Source organism: Sorex araneus, chromosome 1 (assembly GCF_027595985.1).
Source record: "Sorex araneus isolate mSorAra2 chromosome 1, mSorAra2.pri, whole genome shotgun sequence".
NCBI lineage: Eukaryota > Metazoa > Chordata > Mammalia > Eulipotyphla > Soricidae > Sorex > Sorex araneus.
The window spans coordinates 286,321,700-286,343,928 of NC_073302.1; the positions used below are offsets into that span (position 1 = coordinate 286,321,700).

Sequence of the window (22,229 nt, forward strand, 5' to 3'; positions counted from 1 at the left end):
TTCTCCAACCTTGGGGAAATCTCTGGCAGTATTATCAGTTTTTATATTTGACAGTTTGGAGATAGAGAGCCTTTGGCCATAATCTTTTAAATGAAAGGTTTAAAATCTGTGTGCTTTTCCAGTTAATTTTATAAAGTCAGCTTAAAAACATGGCACAGACATTGAAGTTTACCCAGTAGAGAACACCACGTTTCATAGTATATTTAATAATGATGATAATTATTTAAAAGTCACCATTTTCTTTATGCTGAAATGTCCTGCTTTAGGAACATATTATATTAACAATCAGCAAGATTATTACTGAAATTGTTTTGAGACAGTGCCGGATCCCAACCACTAGACAACCAGCTGAAATTGTTTTGAGAAATTTAATAAAGAAAGGAGGCCTCTTTCTTAACTGGAAATTGTCATTAAACTTAAGTCATTATCTTGAAATAAAACTAATCTGAATAATTTCTTTTGAACATGGTCATCAAAGAACACAAATTGAACAATGTTACATAAATTGTTTTTATATTGATTAGATGAGTGGAATCATTAATATCATTCTTCTTGAGCTGTGTTCCCCCCCATGATCAATTCACCATTGGTGTTTGTTTCTCATGCAGACCAAGGATTTGGGAGCAATCATCATATTTTGGGTTACTTTTTTTTAAATGTAAAATAAAAATGTTTTGGTGTGCTGAGAGCTGATTCAGTAATCAGGTTTCTCCTTTTGAAAATTTAGTTCTTAAAATATACTTGTTTTCTAGTGAGCACAGAACTAAGAGTACCTCCTGAGAATCATCTTTGTTCGCCAATAAACCCTGGCAACCTAGGGTGAACATACAGAACTCTGGGGATCAAACTGAGGTCTGCCGAGGCATCCACATGAAGGAAAGTGCCTTGTCTCTCAGGCCTCCCCAAATATTTTTTTATTTAATTAAAACATTTTATATATTTGTAAGGAATATAATCTTTCATAGTTCGCTGATTTCTAAAAGGTTGCCTATGCATGGCTTGGATACATAAGTATGACATGAAAAATTCCATCTGCTATTGAGCGATAGCACAGTGGGTAGCGTGTTTGCCTTGCATGTGGCCAACCTGGGTTTGATTCCTCCTTCCCTCTCAGAGAGCCTGGCAAGCTACCAAGAGTATCTCGCCTGCACAGCAAAGCCTGACAAGCTACCCATGGCGTATTCAAAATGCCAAAACTAGTAACAAGTCTCACAATGGAGACATTACTGGTGCCCGCTCGAGCAAATCGATGAGCAATGGGATGACAGTGGCAGTGATACAGTGATTGTCTTCTGAAAGAAAAAAACATTGAGTTGAGACTCAAAGATCAGTCCATATTAGACCGTCATTTCATATGGAAGATACTGGGATGAACAGGGAATGGCAGGCTGCCTGAGTTTGTTAAAAGTCCAGATATCTGGGGCCCGATCGATAGTACAATGTGTGAGACTTACTCTGGATGCTGACAAACTAGGCTAGATCCCAGGCATTCCATATCTCCCCCTGAGCATCACCAGGAGGGATAAGTGCAGAGCCAGCAGTAACCCCTGAGCATTGACAGGTGTGGCCCCCAAACTACAACAATCCAAATCCAGGTAACTTTATGACACACAGAATATTCCTGAGTCAACTTTCTTGCCTCTGATGCAAAACTGATTTCTTAAAGCGGTATCTTATGTCACTTCTTTAATTGGCTTTTCAAATCTATTTTTTTTTCCTATTCCTTCTTCTGTATCATCTTATCTTTGTATACCCTGTGCTCATATCTGACGCAGCTCTTTGTGGGTTCACCTGAAATGGAGAAGCATGAAAGGAAATACAAAATTAATTGACTTCACATGACATGGGATTCAACTTAGAAATTTTTCCTACGTGCAAACCGTGCCATCTTATATAGACACTCTTAATGGAAAAATAGGAAGAAAAAAAACACGGTAAATCCCTTTGCAACTGCCAATGTCAATAATCCCTCAAAGCCGTGAAAGCCTTCATTTGCCTTTAAAAGTTGTGACATATGGTCAAAAATTTCTTGAAGATTTATTGTGTCATTTCTGTTGGATGAAATTCAAAATACACTTTCAGAAAGATTCCATCCCTCATCATCCTTGAAAAGATCCTTCAGAACGCATAGAGCATATAGAAAGCAGACGGAGAATGATGAGGTTGAGATGCCTAAAAATGACAGACTCTAATCAGGATTGCCAACCTATCACAGAAAATTACCGGGAAGAAATGCAAATTTTCCACTGACACTATGCTTTTACACACTGACATCTCATTGACCTAAAGATGCTGCTCCTCTAGATAAGACTTTCGAATTACTCTTCTCCAATTTTACAGTGGACTTGGAAGGCTGTTTTTACAATTAAATTTTAAAGCGGCCATCATCCAAGTTTGTCAATAGAATATAGCTGCAATAAAAAATCATAAGAAAATTTTTCTCTCAGTGTCTGTGTTGCAAGCTATAATGCCCAAAAGTAGAGAGAGTATGGGGAATATTGCCTGCCATAGAGGCAGGGGGTACAGGAGAGGGGGGTATACCCAGGATATTGGTGGTGGGGAATGTGCACTGGTGGAGGGATGGGTGTTTGATCATTGTGTGATTGTAACCCGAACATGAAAGCTTGTAACTATCTCACGGTGATTCAATAAAATTAAAAAAAAAAAAGAAAATTTATCTCTCTGCTAAAATTTTGTGAAAATTTCAAGAAAGTAATTTTAAACACCTTAAAATTAAAGAGCAAGTACTGCTGTCTAAGACTTTACAGGAAAGATTTCCCCTCACTCAGGTAATCCTCAGGTGCAGGTAGAAGTCCCACAAACCTACTGGGTACCTAGAAAGTAAAATATCAAAGAGCAACACCAATAAGCAGCTTCCTTGGCTCTAACAGGGTCTGGAATTCACCCAGCTTCTTCTTTTTACTTTTTCTGCCTTAATTCTACTCTGCTTTCTGCTATTTGCCTCAAGACACCTCGGGATATTGCTAAACATTTGCTCAAGCCTTCCTGACTTTACAGAATGTGTGTGAATCATTTCATCTGAGAATTAGGACAATCTCTCTTGTTTGTTTGCTTGAAGTAGAATAAATTGTGCTCCACTTTCAAGTGATTATGAGAAATACATTGTACTTCATCGGAAATATGATGCTCTGTACATGAGATTTATTGCGGTCATCACATTCTGGGGCGACATTCAGATTAGAGATAAATTGCTTGCTGTATAATCTATTATTACTTTGACAAATCCCTTATTATGTCTTATTTGGAATGGGAATGCTTTATTTTGTAGCCACAGCATCAGGACCTTCCATTGGTGTGGGGGGTAAAAAAGTAAGAACAAAACATGTAGAAATCTGTGTCTCATGGAAGTTTGCCAGAATGACTACTGCAGTTCATGTAGTCAGTCTGAAGCGCAGGTGGACACAGGAATTATGTGAAATCTTGCAGGATCTGTGCATTTATTTTTTGTTCCGTTGGGTGTAAAAGAACAATTTCTAGTGTGATATCCTGTTAACAGACTTGATTCAAATTACAGGGTTCTTACAAGGCTTGGGTTGCTGCTGTATTTGAGAGCTGTGATTTATATTTTGACCCTAGACCTTTATCACTGTTTGCTGTAGTGACCTCATTAGTGACAGTTTGGAAAGATTCTCTGTGCCAGTGTTGAGATTTGTCAATTGAAAGAGAGACCATGCTAGGACCTGCGAACAACTCTAATTAACCTAAACCGCACTCTGGAACATCTTTTGAAGTAATGTTGCCTTATGAAGCAAAGTGTTACACTTTTTAAAATACTTTTTCTCTAGTGAATACTCATCATCCAGAGATAATCTTTCAGTCTTTCCACATACTGGCATTTCCTTTTTCTGACCCAAATCCCCTGTCTTGATCTCTCTTTCTTTTCTCTTCTTTTTCCCTGGAATAACTCTGTTTCTGCTTAAGTGTCAATATCCAAGACCACCTTCTATAAATGAGTTTACCTTGATATTCTCTTCTTCATTCATTTGTTCCCATTGCAAAAGTACAATGATGTGCTCGCTTCGGCAGCAAATATACTAAAATTGGAACAATACAGAGAAGATTAGCGTGGCCCCTGCGCAAGGATGACATGCAAATTTGTGACGTGTTCCATATTTTTAGAGGGAACAAAATGGAATGCCCTGCCATAGAGGTGGGGTGGGGTGGGGGGGACGGGATTAGGGGATGGGAGGGATACTGGGTTCATTGGTGGTGGAGAATGGACACTGGTGGAGAGATGGGTTCTAGAATATTGTATGAGGGAAACACAAGCTCGAAATATGTAAATCTGTAAAAAAAAATTGGGAGTAAAAGAAAGACTATAGGTGTGTGTGTTCCATTTTGAGACAAATAGACACCTTAATCATAGATGTCATCCTAACCCGACCACACGTTCATTTACACAATGAATTTTGTTGTGTTCTGAAGTTTGATTATAAATTAGTCAGATATATATTTTTTCTGATATTCAAAAATAAGTTGGGGGATTTACTATTGTAAAACTAACTAAACTGTACACAAATCATAACAAAGAGCTATTATATAGGTACGCTGGGACAGAGAGGGTAGTGAGGGAAATGTAGGTATCAGCTGGCTCTCTCTTCTCTATTTAAAAAGTAGAATGGCAAAAATAGAGAGAGAATATGGGGAATATTGTCTGCCATGGAGTCAGGGGGAGGGTGCAAAAGGGTGATTGTACCGGGGATATTGGTGGTGGGGAATGTGCACTGGTGGAGGGATGAGTGTTTGGTCAATGTGTGATTGTAACCCAAACATGAAAGCTTGTAACTATCTCACGGTGATTCAATAAAATGCTAAATAAATAAATATTTTTTTAAAATACAATGATGTATTAGTAGTTTGGGGGTATGCACTTACTTTTCAGTGCCTCTGTTAGTAGTAAATGATGGGCAAAGAATATCTAAACCTATTAAGAGTTGTTTTCTAGCAATTAACATCATCCCTGGCACTAAGGATTCAGGAAGTATTTATTGAATGCGTTTCAGTGAATGAATCTTTAGGGTTGGTCATCTGTTTTGCTTATGTTACAGAAGAGTTTTCCAAAACAATGGTGCACAATTGTTTTATTATTTTCTCTTGGTTTGATAAGTGATTATGTATCAATCAAGGGTATATTGAGTATTTATCTGGGTTCTAGGAAGAATATTTGAAGAGTGGAATGTGGGACAGGAGCTACAGTAGGTAGGGCATTTATCTTGCATGTGGTTGAGCCAGGTTTGATCTCCAGAAATCTGTATGGTCTTTCAAGCCTCACCAAGAGTGATCCCTGAGCACAGAGCCAGGAGTTTTCCCTGAACATAGCCAGGTAATTTCCCTCCTAAAAAAAAAAAAAAGATTTCAATATGTTTATTAATTCCCAAAGTGTACACAATTGAGTGGAGAATTCGGCAATAGGATTGATCTGAAGAATAAGAAAGGCATGACTAGTGACTTACTATAAATTTAATTCTCAAACAGCAGCTTTGAATTTTCACATGCAGGTATATAAATACTAGCAATAATAAATTCGCTATTAATTTCAGGATCACTAATTGTACCCTAATTCTTAGCTACTCAGGAGTAAATCCAAATGTGTCTTGTTATCACAGGAAAATTACTCAAAATCAATGAAAATCGATGGAGATCAAATGGACATCCTCTATCTGCTTAAAAAAAAATAAACTCCAGTGGTAAAATAATTTTTCCAACTTTAGGCAGCCTACAGGCTCAGAGTCAGGACTGATATCTATAATCCACCTCCCCTACCCAAGCAAAGGATCTAAAGACAAAGTTTCCTGGCTGACATTCACTCATTTACTCTTCAGGAAAATATTCCCCAACTTTTCATTAACTTACTTTCGCTCCACTTAATAGGCTCTCTGGTGATTAATGCTAGAGAGATACTCCAAGGCTAAATACTCATGTATAAAGAGAAAAAGTAATTTCATAAATAATAACCTGTCTGTGGACCTTCCTGAATGCAGTGATGTATACATGATGTGAGTGGAGGCCATGTTTATAATATTGATGTTGGATTCAGCTTTGTTCAGCAGGTGACCCCCACCCCTTTTCCTGACCCATGAGCAACTGTGTGGTTTGTTGGAGGTGGTCCCGCAGAGGGGATCTGGGGCTGTCTGGCAGGAATGCCCCCATTCCTCTCCTGGAACCCCCTAAGGGGGCCGTGCTCATCGTCACCTTCTGAGCCTAAGCTTGAAGTCCAAGAAGTATTGGTGAGAGGAGGAGCCACCAAAATAATTTAATTTGTTTTCGCACAGTTACATGCATCTTGAACGATGATCTCAATTGCTTATATCTAATATGGCATCATCACCTTCTGTCATTTTTGTATGTCTGCCATTGAAAGTATCATAGCCATTGGCTTATAATAAAGTAATTGGGGCACTTGAATTTTAAAACAGTTTTTGCATTCATATCTATTTTCATTAACTTTATATCTCAGAATCCCACATTTCAACTATTCAACGCTATCCTCCAAATGAGACTATTGAATGTTTCCTGTATTAGAAAATATAGTTACAGACTCAGACAGGTTAAGCAAGGGCGACCTTAGATATCTCCATCAAGCCTGGAGTTTTATTTTCTGGTATTCATTATTATAACACAAAAGCAAATGTTATCCTTGGTTAGATTATATTGAACTATTTTCAAAGTGGTATTTGTTTTTATTTTTATTTTATTTTTGGGTCACACCTAGTGATGCACAGGGGTTACTCCTGGCTCATCACTCAGGAATTACTCCTGGCAGTGCTCAGGGGACCATATGGGATGCTGGAATCGAAACTGGGTTGGCTGCATGCAAGGCAAACGCCCTACCTGCTGTGCTATCTATTCTACCCCGGTATTTATTTTTAATTGTTAATAGTTAATTGGTTTCCTGTAGTCTAGTTTTAAGAAGAGATTGATGAACGTCAGAAAAACAGTACCAAGAATCATGTGGACAAATGCCTGTATATTAGAGAAAAGCTGTAGAACATACAGCTCAAACTAGAAAAAAATACTTCAAGTTACAAAAGAAATAATATATAAAGTAAGTTTTCTGTGATATTTACTAATTAATTTAATTATATTATGCAAGGATAAGGCAGTTTGATTAGATTAAACAGAAAGAGATTTTGCTTGGTTATTGAAAATTGTCAAAGAAAACTCTTGTAACATTTTACTTTCTCTACGTTTCATTATAAACAACACTAATTAGACCTTTTTGGGGGGGGAGCTGTTCTTGCTTTCTCAGAGGGTCAAGTTCTTTGACTTTATTCTCCATTTCAACCTAGATATTTTTTGTGACTAATCACGATGGTAATTAAGATCAGTTTAAAGCTATCTGAGAAAGTATAAACAGGATGAGGTCTTGCACTGTTAAGCTTTCCTTAAGACCTTTTAAAAAAAATAATGTAACTGTACTCTCTTCCTGATGTCTTTTTATTATTTTTTATTATTTTTAAAAATCATTGTTAATTAAAGGGATATACTGTATGCACAGGTCTATGAATCTAAGATATGCATGTATGTGTGTATTTATATATGTGAGGAATCAATAATGCATTCAAAATTTGGGTGTAAACAAAAGTCCTTTGCTTGGGCATATGATTATGGAAAATTTCCCCCCAAATTTTACATTTTGGTCTACGAATGATCTTTTGTTCAGAGCAAAAGTTTTACAATTTTATGGTCCCAATTATCTAGTTTCTTCTTTAACAGATGATGCTTTGGCTTCTCTTTAATGTCTTTTTCAGTGCAATTGAGAATTCCCATTGCTCTTCCATGCTGAATAATTGGGCTTTTATCATAGACATTTAGAGTATTATGAGTCCCTGGTATTATTAAAACTTTATGGAAGTTCTAGATATTTCTGTTTTCATAATGCACAATGATTAGATTTCAGATATGGCTTTCACCTCATGAATCTTTTCTAATCTCTGGATCTTCTACCCAATCAGTTTTATTTTTGGAATGAAACAAATTTGGGGGTCACTCTTAATGGTCCTCATGGCTTATTCCTGGCTTTGTGCTGAAGGGAACATGTTCTGTGTCAGAGATTGAATTGGAGTCATTTTATGCCATTTCTCCAGCCGCCCATTTGTTCTTAGTCTTTTAAGTGTTATTTGCAATTGTCCTGTAAAGACAACACCCATGGATTACTTTAGGGCTAGTGTTTTGCTCCAACTATTAATTCAATTCCTAGAGGCCTTGCCTTGCTGAATAGAATCAGATCAACTGCATGTTATTGAAGGTTAACTGAGGCATTCACCAAAAGCTTTTTAGAGTTATTTTCCAAATTCTTATTTTCATTATTTATCCAGAAATTTCCATTGACTCCTGCTGAACTGAGCCCTTCCTGTCTTCCTGCCATGAGTTTGTGCACTTAAATTAGCATCCAGGGCTGTTCCTTGGGAGCACAGAAAGACATACACTGAGTTTCTACTCACTTGTAGCCCCCCAAAATCAAGAAAATATCATATCCCTCTCTCTCTCCCAATGAGTTTTGGATTCTTCAAGGTCTAGTTGATGCTGGCTGTCCAATAGATATTTGGTATTCCCAGGTAAGATGCAGAACAACAAAGGGAAATGGGAATATTTCTGCACTTTTTCTGCCCATTTGAAGCTTTTTTTTATATATATCCTGATGTGTGAGGTCCGAATTCTGAATTCTGAAAAGTCTCTCATCTGTGTTTTGGTGCCTGCGGCCAGTGGGTAGAGTCCAGGTCAAGGCAAACCTGAGGGAAAATGATATGCTCGGCAGTAAGTTGAAGAGAGTCTAAATTTTGGTTTGCTTTACTCCTTTACTCTGGCTAGTTCTTTGGTTGTGTCTAAGTTTTAGGTAGCTTCACGTCACATTCTGTCCCACTGCAGTCAGAGGGACATGGGCTGGGGAAAGGTGATTGTTCACTCCTGTCAGCACCACACTGAAACTCTTTCATCTGTTTTTGTTGTTGTTGTTGTTGTTGTTGTTGTTGTTGTTGAGCTGCATCCAGAAGGCCTTAGGGGCTATTCCTAACTCCAATTAGTGGTCACTCTTGCCAGTGTTTGGGGGAACTGTGTGGTCCAAGGGCTCAACCCTAACTCTCTGCCTGTATAGCATGTGTTCTTCTAGTTGTTGAGTTTGGGTGCTTTATATATTTCTCAAACAATTTCCCATCAAGATGCTATTGCTCCATCAGTGCTGTTTAAAATAAAACACAGGGTTTGGGCAGAGCTCAGCATTTGGGGACTCTTGCTTTGCATGTACCGGGACTAATTTGGAATTCCAGCTTTGCATCCGCTGCAGACACTTAGCCTTGGCGTGTGTAACCCTAGCACCACAGGTATGGCCTAAGTGTCGACAGAACCACAGGAACTGAGCACTGAACTACCCATCTGGTTGACTCTCCCCCCACACAAATTAATAATAAGAAAATATCTAGCAAATGTTATGTGATTGCAGCGTGTTAGAATAATTAAACTTGGGCATCTTAACTTACTAGTTTTAAGGTAACTTTGAAAGATTGATGTAACAATTATGTGTTAGTTCTTAAAGACCGTTCTATGTTATATATATTAATAAATAATTAATCAATAAGAAATTTTAAAGTAGTTATTAATTAATTAAGGTACTTTTTCTTGAAGACTGTGGAGTAAAACTCTGACTTTTCTGCTTAATGAAATGGAGTACACAGCATCTTTATTATATTTAATTTTATAAAATAATGTATTGAGAGTCGGTAGGATTCAGTGGGATATAAAAATTCCAGTCATTGCAAAACTCTATGATGGGTGATGGGATTTGAACTGGTTGAATAGTCAAATGTTTTTATCTTTAAGCCAAATGTGCAGAGGGAGGCAACGATCTCTATGTCTTCCATAAGGAAAAGTAACTTGTTGAACCATACCTTGACCACGCTCAACAGAGTACTTAGGAAGAAAGAGATTAATTCATTTTTAATGCTAGTAAAATACAGTCATTAAAAAGCAAATAATATAAAATGCCAGAAATGCTTTTAACATTATAAGAAGTGCACTTCTTTCTTAAATAGCTTGCTACTTTTGGAGATCTAGATATGCTGATGTATTAAATATTAAAATAGAGGTTGCTTTTTAAAATGCAGTGTTTCTTATCAGGGAAAAAACAGTTTGAACAAGCATTTCTGTTGTATAATTCATGATGTTGCTAATAAGGAAGTCTTAGAGAATTATTTGTTATGCTTTTGAGAATCACTAGAGCCCCCATCCCCCAGGAATGTCCCCTCGTTCATGTCCTCATATATATATATATATATATATATATATATATATGACTACTGTTCAACTTTATGGAATAGGCTCCTGGCAGATTTCATCATATTAATGTGCTTTCCCCATGCTTTATTTTGAAATTCAACCAAATAAGAATATCTATGAGAATTTTGCCACCTTAAAGATTAGCATAATTCAGATACATTATAAATCTTAGATGTAATAGGCAAACAAATGTTGAAAAATAATGTTCTCTTGAACCTTATGCTTTGTAATTTTTTTTTACTAGAAATGACTATTTCTTTTTTTTCTTTTATTTCTTTTTTCTTTTTCTTCTTTCTTTGTCTTTTTGGTAGTAACCAAACATTTAGTTAGGTACACACATAGATCATAAAACAAACAATTCTCACTTTGATTTCACCTAGAGGTCATTCATTAATCCACTGACATATCGGTAGTTTCTCATCTTTGCAACAAGTAATGGATAGATGACAAAGATTATTCAACTGACTCTTGACTTTGAGATCAAATTTATACAAAAGTCATCTATTGGCTTTAGCTATATCATACTCGAGTTATGGTGTGTTGTTTCTAATACAAATTTATTATTACTATGAGTGCTTTTCAGACTTTGAGTACTTTTATATTATATAGCTATAAAGTGAAAAACAAAATTTTAAGGCACTTTTCTTTACATTTTTATCATAATGTTCCTATTTTTTTATAAACCTTCTGGCATATCCTTAAAATTATTTATCCAAAATTAAACTTATATTTTATATTGCATAAATATTTGTGTTTTGTTTATATATAAAATTAGATTATAACATATTTTTAATTTTTAGCAGCTTTTACCTCAGGAAATATTTAAAATCTAAAGATTTACATTAATATAATGCTTCATTTCATATCAATTTTAAATAAGCTGAGATCTATGTTCACTATGATATGATGTCTATAAAAATAACATATAGAGGGACCTGAAAGGTAGCAAAAAGGGCTGAGCTATTGCTTTGTCTGGGCAAGTCTGGGTACAATCCCCAAAGCACTTCAGGGTAAGAAATACCTGAGTTTAGAACTAGGAGTTAACCAAATAAATCCATTTAAGCCAGGGATAATACTTAAGTATTAACATAGATGGGCCACCCCCAAACAAAGCAGTGATATATCTAGATATTCTAAGAAAAATATTTTGGTGGATAACTTATCACCTTTTTGTTTAAAAACAATTGTGGACATTGTGACACATTTTCACATAATTTTATATTTAATACTACTTGTATTAAATCTGGGCCTCTTCCACCCAGATCCCCCATTTTCCAGTAGCTAGACAGTCACATCTAGAGACTGACCCCGGTACCGTGTAATCCCAACAACAGCCAACATCAAGAGACTATAAAATTAAGCTCCCGGAAGAGACCAATGCAGTCTCTTGCCCCCGAGCCTGGTTGTCTTCACCCGGGCCCCTTGGAGGGGATGGGTTGCATTTTCCTCCCCGCCCCAAGCAGAGCCTTGACAGTTGAGGACCTCAGGAACCCAGCTGTGCCTTGCTCAGGGCCACTCTCCACATGTTCGGAGGAATCTCACACATGGGAGAGCCAGTGGAGGAACCCAGGTATGCAGGACCTCGGGCTGAGATCTCCAAGGCTGCTCGGGTCAGGACTGGTGCCCACTTGAGTAAATCGACAAACAATGGGATGACAGTGATACAGTGATACCATGATTTATAATACTGTCAATGAGGTGTTCATTCCTATATTATTCCAATACCACGTCCACAATCCAATCCATGTCCGCTCAAGTAAATCAACAAACAATATGATAACAGTGATACAGTGATATAGTGAATGCTACTTGTATTAAAAATTATCCATAAAGAAGCAAAATTGGTGTTTAACATCCGAGATTTTTAATTATTAGTTGATTTTCCTACAGAAGTGACACTTTAAAAAAAACTCACTGAATTTAAGACTATTTTGGTTAACGAAAAAAAAAAACTGATTGCCTTGAGTGTTAGCCTATTAGATAGCATCTCCATGCATGTGAGAGACAGGAAGATCCTTCTTAAACTTATGAATTTCTGGTGAGGTGTTCTAATGCTAGAATCACCACTGTATCACTGTCATCCCGTTGTTCATTGATTTGCTCAAGCGGATGCCAGTAACGTCTCCATTTGCTCCTGTCACGTGCTAGTATAGCCCGATGGCATATTGGGGGCTCTTTTAGGATCAGGGGAATGAGGACCGTTGTTATTATTGTTTTTGGCATATTGAGCATGCCACGATAGCTTGCCAGGCTCTGTCGTGCAGGCGGGATACTCTGGGTAGCTTGCTGAGCTCTCCGAGAGGGATGGAGGCTTTGGGGTGGCCTCTAATTGTCTTTACAGGTGTTCCCAGTCTACCTAATGTAAGCTTTTGGTCAACTGGCCTGTTGCCATAGCTCTACAATTTTTATTTTGCAACTCTCCTTGGCTTTTGGCTGATAATGACTTTTTTTTCATGATGTTTAAACAAGTTTTTATGCTTCCAGAGAGCACAAAACAGAATGAAAGGGGTAGTAAGTTTCTGATATATTATTAGGGAACTGTCAAAATACAGTTAACTGTCACAAGAAAACAGTGCAGAAGGAAAGTGTTTACTATACAGAAAAGGTATAATCAGAGGAACATTTGGAAATATGCATATCATTGATAAGGCTTAAAATCAGTTCCCTTTTAAGGAAAGTTCTCATGTACTGAGCTTAGAATAGAAATAAAGGTAAAACCTGACTAATAATCTGTATTAAACTATTTTTTTCTGCTAGGATGCTAGAATTTTGAATGTTCTTTTAATTACTCCATCCTTAACTGTTTGTATCTCATATTCAGCATAACTGCATAACTTAACAGCAGGTGTTCTCTTTAATATAAGAAAAATGCACGATGTCTTTTCATCTTAACAACAACTGCCTATGAGCTGCTTGCTTCAAATTATTAATAATAAGATACTTAATGGCACTTGCCTGATCTCTGTGAATGTGTACTTTTTTTAACTACAGCTTTCAACATGGAGACACATGTGATAGAAGGATCTCAGCTACTTAACATTTGAAGTTTATTCATTACGTGCTGGCCATTCGAAATAAACACAGCCAAGAATTGTTTGCACTGAAAGAAAATTTAGTGTAGCAGTTGAAAAACTGAACTTAAATATAGTTGAATTCTAGACCAAGTGTTTTGAGCTGTGATTCTTGGCACTATTCTGGTGTCCAGGAATAAAAGTCTCTAAGATTGGATAGCCCCCTGGCCCCCAAATCTTCCTATTCTGATCCACTTCATATTCCTAATACAGAGTTTGAGAGGCATAGATGTGCTCACGATGAACACGTGAAATCTTCATCCAGGTGTGTGACTCTGAGAGGGGAACATATTGCCAGAATTACATCAATGTGGTATATTTTATTAAACAAGCCCTCAACAGATTAAAATAAACAAATTCACCCTAGAAATGTGACATAGAAATCTTAGAGGTTATTCAAAATCATCTTTTTTTTTTCCTGCCAGAGTTTCTTTCTGGGTCTTTTGGATTCACAGGACAGTGGGATGGAGGAACGGGATCACTAAGTATTGGCATTGAAAAACGTAATGGTGATGTTAGAGAGTCAAGGGAGGTCTTGCAATGGAAAAAAAATGCAACTGACTTACAGCCATAGAAAATGGCCATCCAGGACATGATCTGTCTCCAGGACATACACCTAAAATATGAAGGGAAAGTTTTGAGAACTTATCAAAACTGTATGCCCCAACCTGTTCACAGGTACTTTGCAGGACAAATCACACTGTCAGAAGTAGTCTTGGAAATACCTCTAAAGACTACTAAATCCAAAGCATGTTGGACCTATTGGTGGGGTGGATATAAAAAAAGTTCTATGACTGGCTCCATAGATGCAGGGAGGGAGAATTGTCCATGCAGGCTTGCGGCTTAAGCTATTGGAGTGAGGCTGTCATAAAGAATTCTTTGCCGGAGGCTAGCTGAACCAGACGCTGCCTGGACTTTGAAGGATAGACCATGCAAGGGGAATAAAACTGCCTCTCATTTCAGTGCAGTACACCTGCTTGGGGAGGAGGTGGACCAGTGTCATCCATCAATCCCTTATCAGAAAGTCAAAAGATATGCATCAAATAGATCCAAGGACCAGACTGCACTGTAAGTTCACACTTGAACAGTAAACTCAACTTGACAGCTACAGAGAGCAGAAACATAGTTTTGAACTTAAGCAAACATCCAAATAGGAAACAGGATTCATCAATTTCAGATACGATCAACATGCTTAAATATTTATAGAGAGTGCCTAAAAGCTGGACTATGCTGTAGTTCTGGAAGATAGAAGTTAGCTGTGGGAGGTATAAAGTAAGTAGGAAAGAGAGGGAAGCCTTCTGAGAATTAAAGCTCTTCATGAATTATTGTTATTTTGGTGGAGGGTCACACGTAATGGAGCATGCAGGGGTCAGTCCTGATACCGTGTTTGGGTGTTGCTTTTGGGTGTCTGTACAATGGACCATTTGGTGTCAGTGATTTCATGTGAAGTATGAATTCAGCCTGTTGAGCTATCTCTCCTTGGCCCTAGAGTTCTTAGAGAAAGTATCTCAAAGGCCGGTGAGTTACCCATCACTGGTTTTAAACCCATTACTTCCTTGGTAAGTTGGCGAGGGAGAAGTAGTGCTAAAACGTGGAAGATTTAACTCAGCGCATATTCATTTGGTCATCTGTAACTGTGAACTGCAGTACCTCTAGGATCTTTTGTGTCTCTTTTGATCGGCATCATAGTGATTATATCATAGCAGGACAGGGTTTGGGTAGAAGATTGAAAACGAAGTGAGAAATTATCAGCAGGCCTGGTGTTCGGGATGAAAACGGATTTCTTTTTTCATGGAGAGTGAGAGAGATGCAGCCTAGGCCAAGTTTCTCTAGTTTCATTTATTTTGGAGAGAGAAATAAATGAGACATGAGTATAAAGGGAGGCTTGGTGAAGTCATTACTAGGAAATGAAATTTATAACAAAGGCAAGATAAGAGCTGCATTTGAGAAATATTGATACATGAATGTCAGATCACACATTTCTTATGAGACAATTTGGTTACTTCGGCAACATAGACATCTGTCCTCATTTCTGATAAGCAGTGTTCCTTTCATCCCCACCTGTGGCTTTTGTCACTGTGTTTCCAAAGGACATTCATGGCTAGATGAAAACTAATTAACATTTTGAACAGTAATATATACACATTGTCATAGAGGGAATTTACTATTTGAATATCACTTCACTATAACATGGAAAGATGTCATTATAATTTCTTTGCTTATGCTTTTTAAAAGTGCATATTTCTAAAATGTTTAACTTCATATAAATATTCTTTTTAACCTGGCTTTATTTTCGGTTACTAAAGGCTGGAATTATTGAAATACAATCTTCAGACTGTAAGATAATAACTATCAACCAAATTGTCTCATAACAAACTAGTGTTTGGTTTATTTTTTGTTTTGTTTTGTTTTAGCACAATTAAGTTTTTTGTGTCCGTCTACATGTCATCATCGTCATCATCATCATCATCATCATCATCATTTCTTGAGCAGTCTCAGTAACCTCTCCATTTGTCCTAGCCCTGAGGTTTTAGAAGCCTCTCTCTACTCCTCCTTTCCAAGGAGGGAGGCTCTTCCAGGGTCAGGGGAGTGAGACCCAACATTGTTACTGGTTTTGGCATATGAATACACCATGGGGAGTTTGCAAGTCTCCCCCATGTGGGCAGGAAACTCTCCTTTGCTTGCCAGGTTCTCCAGAGGGAGGAGTAGTCTATAAGATATCTCTCAGCCTTGAAGCTGCTGCACGCTTCCGGGAGCTTGGTTTTAAGTCTCTGGATATTGGCTGTTGGTGGGATTAAAGGGTACTGGGGGCAGTCCCTAAGTGTGACCGCCTAGTTACTGGAAAATGGGAAATCTGGGTGGAAGAGGCCCAGTCCCGATACAAGCAGGCTTGGAGGTCTCAGCCCTGGGTCCCACACACCTGGGTTCCTCTGCCAGTTCCTTCATGTGTGAGACTTGTCCGAACGTGTGGAGAGGGGCCTTGAGCATGGCTGTGGCTAAGGCTCTGGAGATCTTTGGCTACATGAGACTGGTGAATTGAACCGAATTTATAGGAATGAGTTTCTTATTAAATAATGGTTTTATATTATGAAAGCATTCTCATAAATCCATCATCTTAAAGTCAGCAGTAGTATGGATCTTTTGTGTATTTTCAAAGTTGCACATTGATAACCATTATTTCCAGAACATCTCTGTGAGCCTCAAGTGAAATCCCAGCCCGTTTAGCATTCACTCCCTGGCTTGCTGCCTCATGTTCACATGGCAGGTACTATTCTGCTTCCTCTCTCTATGGATTTGTCAAATCAAGGCCTTTCATATCAACTTTCATATCATTTAAAGTAATGTGTTCAGGGTTTATTCAGTGAGGTGTCCATACCTAAGTTTTATTTCTGTTTAATTGTTGATGACCAGCCCATTGTATGGAAACTCTACTCACTCATCTATTGAAAGATATTTAGGCTGTTTCTATTCTTGGTCCATTATGAGGAGCGCTGCCATGAACTCTCTTTAGGTTTGGAACTGTGGATCATATACAGACTCTTATCTTTAATGATTTGAAAAACTGCCAAAATGTTTTCTAAAGCAACTGTGCCAATGAACATTTCCACCAGTAATGTGGGATGGAGAGGCTGGGCTCTGATTTCCTATGTCTTTGACAACACTTATTACTTGTACTTCTGAGCATAGCCTCCAAGTGGTTATAAAGTGGTACCTAATTGTGGTTTTGATTTGTATTTCCTCTTTTATGGGCTTCTTATCATTTATATATCCTATGTGAATAAATATCCATTCAGAAAATTAGCTCTTTTTAAAATGTTGTTCAGATTTCTTTTAGGGAAGTTGTGGATTTTTTTAAATGAATTTTGAATACAAATCTCTAGCTACCTAGAGACAGTTTTCTGTAGGTTTCAAATTCTCTATCTATTGCTCTGTCTTTGTACATTTTTCCTTCGATAGGTAGTTGTCTTCTCACTTTCTGGATTTAAAAAAACATGCACGTAGGGCTGGAAAGAGAAAAAGGAGATAAAGTCTCTTATTATGTTACTTTATATTTCACAAATGAGTGAAGTCATCCTATGTGTGTCCCTCTGTTTCTGACTCATTTCACTTAGCATGATATTCTCCATGTCGATCCACTTATATGCAAATTTCATGATTTCATCTTTTCTTATAGCTACATAGTATTCCATTGTGTACATATACCAAGTTTCTGTAACCAGTCATCTGTTTTTGGGTACTCGTTTTTTTTTCCAGATTATGGCTATTGTAAATAATGCTGCAATAAACATACAAGTGCAGATGTGAGATAAGGGCCCAGGAGAATTGCTCCATGGCTTGGAAGCCAGCTTCACATGCTGAGGGAAAAGGCAACTGGGATAGAGAAGGGACGACTAAGTAAATGATGCTTGGAGTACTCGCTTGGGATGGGAGATGCATGCTGAAAGCAGACTATGGACCGAACATATGGTCACTTAGTACCTGTATTGCAAACCATAGCACAGGAAAAGAGTGATAGAGAGTAAACGGGAATGTGCCAGCCACAGAAGCAATGGGGGGTGTGAAATGCGATTGTGGGGGACTGGTGGAAGGGATGGTGGGAACATTGGTGGTGGAAATGGGCACTGGTGGAGGAATGGGTACTCAATCATTGTATGAATGAAATGTAATCACGGGGACTTGTAAGTCTATAACTGTATCTCACAGTGATTCATTAAAAAAAGGAAAAAGGAAAAGGAAAGAAAAAGGAGGCAAGTGTTTACCTTGCACATATTCAACATCCTGGCTGTATCTCCAGCATTGCATATGATTCCTCAAGAACTACCAGGAGTGAATCCTGAGCATGAAGTAGGAGTAAGCCCTGGACCTGGGGTGTGGCCCAAAATCTTTAAAAAAGAAGGGATGACAATAAACAAAAAAGAAAACCTTTAGATTTTTCTTTTTCATTAGCCTTTTATTCATTATATCATATACACTTTTGCATATTAGAAATAATTGTCTAATTCACATTCATGAAAATTTATTTTCTTCTTAGATTTTGTAATTTTAGCTCTTATATTTAGGTGTCTGCTTCTCAAGAGCTCTCCTTTGAGATGCTTTTGTATAATGTACAAGGCAGGGGTCCAATGACATGGTTTAATTGTGCTTGCACAATTTGCTGAAAATGTTTTTTCTGCATCGAATAGCCTTGGCATTTCTTGTAAAGAGTAAATTGACTCTAAGTACAAGGTTTTTGGTGTTTTGTTTTAAATGCTCAGTTCTATTTTATTGGTCTGTGGGTCTATCTTTATGTCAGTATCATTGTCTTGATTGCTGTAGTTTTGCAGTAACTTGTAACTGAAAAGTGAATCATCCAACTTTGTTCTTAAGATTATTTTTGATTTTTTTGACTCCCAAGCAGTTTGTATTTTAAATAATTTTAAATTAGTTTCTTTGAGAAAAAGTAAGCGCACAGCTGGATTTTGATAGGTCTCATCATAGTCAGTCTGTAAATCAATATGGGGAATCCTGTCATTTAAACAATGTTGTTATCTATGAACATGAAATCTGCCCATGTATTTCATTTTTTTAAATGTTAATCAGGGACATTTTTCATTTATCAGAATTCCACTGTTGCACTTCCTTCTTTCATTGTAGTCTACTGTGAGTGGAATTATTTTTCAAATTTCATTTGCAGATTGTTCACTGTTGTGTGAAAATATAAGTAAATTGTGTGTGTATGTGTGTGTGTGTGTGTGTGTGTGTTATGATTGCAGTACTTCTGAACTTTTGTTTTCTGCTCTTTGAGGGATTCCTGATGATTGTCTGTAGTCAAGATTCAAATTTCCTCCCACAGATTTCAAGTCCTTAAGGATGTGTTTGATTGGTGCTGCTTGCTTGGTGCTCAGGGATTGTTACTGATAATGGTTGACGAATCATGTAGTGCCTTGAATGGAACCTTAGTCTCCTGCATGCATTTTATATGATCCAGCCCATCAAGCTATGCCTCTAGCCTTATAGTTTTACTTTATTTAGCATTAAGAATGATCACAATGATACTTTAAAGTAGCGGTTGCTTTATGATATTAATCCATTGAGGGCATTTTTTTTTGTTATCATGAGTGTGACTTAATTCAATTTAGATCATAATTCTCCTTGGCATAGCTAAAGCCCCAATCTCCTATTTGGAAATAAGTTACACTGGATGCCCTTTATTTGAAAAAGAAGTTCTTACCTGTTTAAATAAAAGTCATCAAGTTGTATTTTTTACTACTGGTTTTGAATCATTTAATTTTTTTACTTCCCTGAGCTCTTAAAGCAGAGTGGCCTTAAAACATACTGGGGAAAAAAAGGTGTTTTTGTTAAAACTTATTTGAGATTTTATCAAAAAGTCCCCTCTATTTTGTGTTTTGTGGATTTATTAGTTGTTTTCTTTAATGTCTGCCCTTGGCAGTATTTTTGCTGGTGATTGTCTTAGTGTTTGATTTTAAATGATCACCATTCTTTTAATACTAGATGCCATTGTTCTATAAGGCATGCTTATCACCTTAGGATGTGAAGTTGTATTTGTATCTTTGAAATCTGTTTTTGAATGGTTTGCAAACTGATACCTTAGGTAAAACAGATGTATCAGTGTGCTTTATGGATTATACTTTACTAGTATTTGTTCAAAATCTGACATGACAGTTTGACTGAATGTTGTATAGTCTAAAACATTTTTCTCTATGATTGTGATTTGGCTGGAGTGATAACACAGCAGGTAGAGCATTTACTTTGCATGTGGCCTACCCAGGTTCAATTCCTCTATCCCTCTCAGAGAGCCCAACAAGCTGTCAAGAGTATCCCACCAGCATGGCAGAGCCTGGCAAGCTACCTATGGCATATTCAATATGCCAAAATAGTAACAACAAGTATCACAATCGAGACATTACTGGTGCCTGCTCAAGGAAAGTAATGAACAATGGGACGACTGTGCTACAGTGATGATTGTGATTAACACTATTACCATCTTTTGGGTGCATACAAAATTCTGGGTTTGAATAATATGACCTCTAGTTTCTGTGTGTTGAGTTTTTAATCTTTTTTTGCATATGTTATTCTTATACTTTCAGCTTTATTTGCAGGAGGACCACACCCAGGTGTACTCAGGGTTTACTTCTGACTCTGCTTGGGGATCATTTTTGACGGGACTTTCAGGAACCATATGTGGTACTGGGAATTGAACCTGGGTCAGCCACATGCAAGCCAAATAACCTAGTTACTGTTCTATCTCCCTGTCTGTAGAAAAATTATTCTTGAAAAAATGTGAATTTGGTGTGAACATTGATGTTAGGAATACTACTTTATTGATCATGTGTGAGTTGTTTATGTAAGAGAATGAAGACTTTATTTTAAAATGCATTCTTAAGGAGGTAAATACAACATGCATGCAAACATATATGCACTCACATGAATGGGCATACTATTTTAGCAAGGGATGAATAGTTAATGGAAGCAATATCAGTGGGCCAAGATACTCCAATCTGGGCTAAAAGCTTATATGTAGGTTCTGTGAGTTCCCTCCTTAGCATCTCCCCATGTTACCCTGGAGACACAGATACATCTTCGGGTGTGGCCCTCTAACCCCAGCACCAGAGACCTGAGTGAGCATATTCCAGCTTGAACATTAAAACACCTGGCCTGTTGGACCTAGCTTCACTGGGAATGTCTCTCGGGACCTGTGCCATTGCTTGGAAGACCGGGCCCCTCCCCATGACCCTCCCGTGCATAGTGGTGAAGGCAAATGAGACATTCTCTTGAAAGGGACTATCTGGAGGTGGACGTGGTGAGCAGAATGAGGAATGAAAATCTATGCAGGGGAGTTGATCACTTGATGAACCTTAAAGTCAGGTAGAGATAACAAAGAGAAAAAGTGATAGGAGGACAGAGAGAAAGAACATTCTAGATAAGATTTGTATCACAGGCGCAAGAATACAGGCAGATGGAAAGCTTAAGGTTGGCCCAGTGAGGGGCTGCGTCATTTTGTTCTATGCAAAAAAAAAAAAAATGTTGCTTGACCAGCTAGCCTTAATCTGATCCATTGGGTATTCATGCTGGGGACATGTGGCTGAGGAACATGAGACAACAGTCCTGGGTGTCAGGAATCCTGGGATGGCTCAGTTGACAGGCACTTGAGAACAGGGGAAATATCGCATCGATCCATCCTGTTTCTGAGGACAGTTTCATTTAGACTCCTTGCCCCGTGCTTATCAGCAGCCCATCTTCATGTCTTTGATGCACAAAAGTCTCAAAGATACAAAAGCAGTTTCAGGTGTCTGTTGCTGAGTGTCCCCGAATGAAGTGTGAAGGGGTGTTGGGACCGGGGGCACTTAGAGAGACTCAAGAGCTGGGGTGGGTTGTAGAACTAAGTTTGGTTGGGGTGAGTGTTACTAAAGAGATAAATTTGAGGGAGAGAAAAGCTCTTGACTTAAAAGAGTTTTCACTGATCATTTATCTTCCCTGTCCAAACCCTTTTTGCGCCTTCCTTTTGCCACATCATTTGTATTTGAACATAACACTGTTATCAGGAAAGAGGCAGGAGAGGCATTTCAAAGCCAGATACTTTTCTTTCTCTGTTTTCTAGAAACAGACAGTAAGATGTGAAATCAATATGTCCTAGAGGCAGCAACAGAAGCTTATCAAAAGCGAATGTAAATTTAAGCTAAATTAAAATTTTGAACCTGTTTCATTTATTGAAGGTTTTAGAGACAAAGATCTATAATCTGTCTACTCCACCCCAGCAGACTGCCAAGATCTTTTCAAAGCAAAATAATAAAAATATGCATATCTAGTCTATATTAATTACCCACATCTTGGATATGGTCTGCTGTTATCCACTCTTCATGAACT

The 22,229-nt window shown here is 37.7% G+C and overlaps 1 protein-coding gene and 1 non-coding gene across 3 annotated transcripts in view; both read left to right on the plus strand.

Moving 5' to 3' along the window:
* GPC6 (glypican 6) overlaps nt 1-22,229 on the plus strand; it is a 1,181,929-nt gene that overhangs the window by 224,421 nt on the left and 935,279 nt on the right. The window lies entirely within an intron of this gene.
* On the plus strand, nt 4,032-4,138 carry LOC129401294 (U6 spliceosomal RNA). The gene has a single exon (XR_008628225.1). It is a non-coding gene; the product is annotated as a U6 spliceosomal RNA (small nuclear RNA).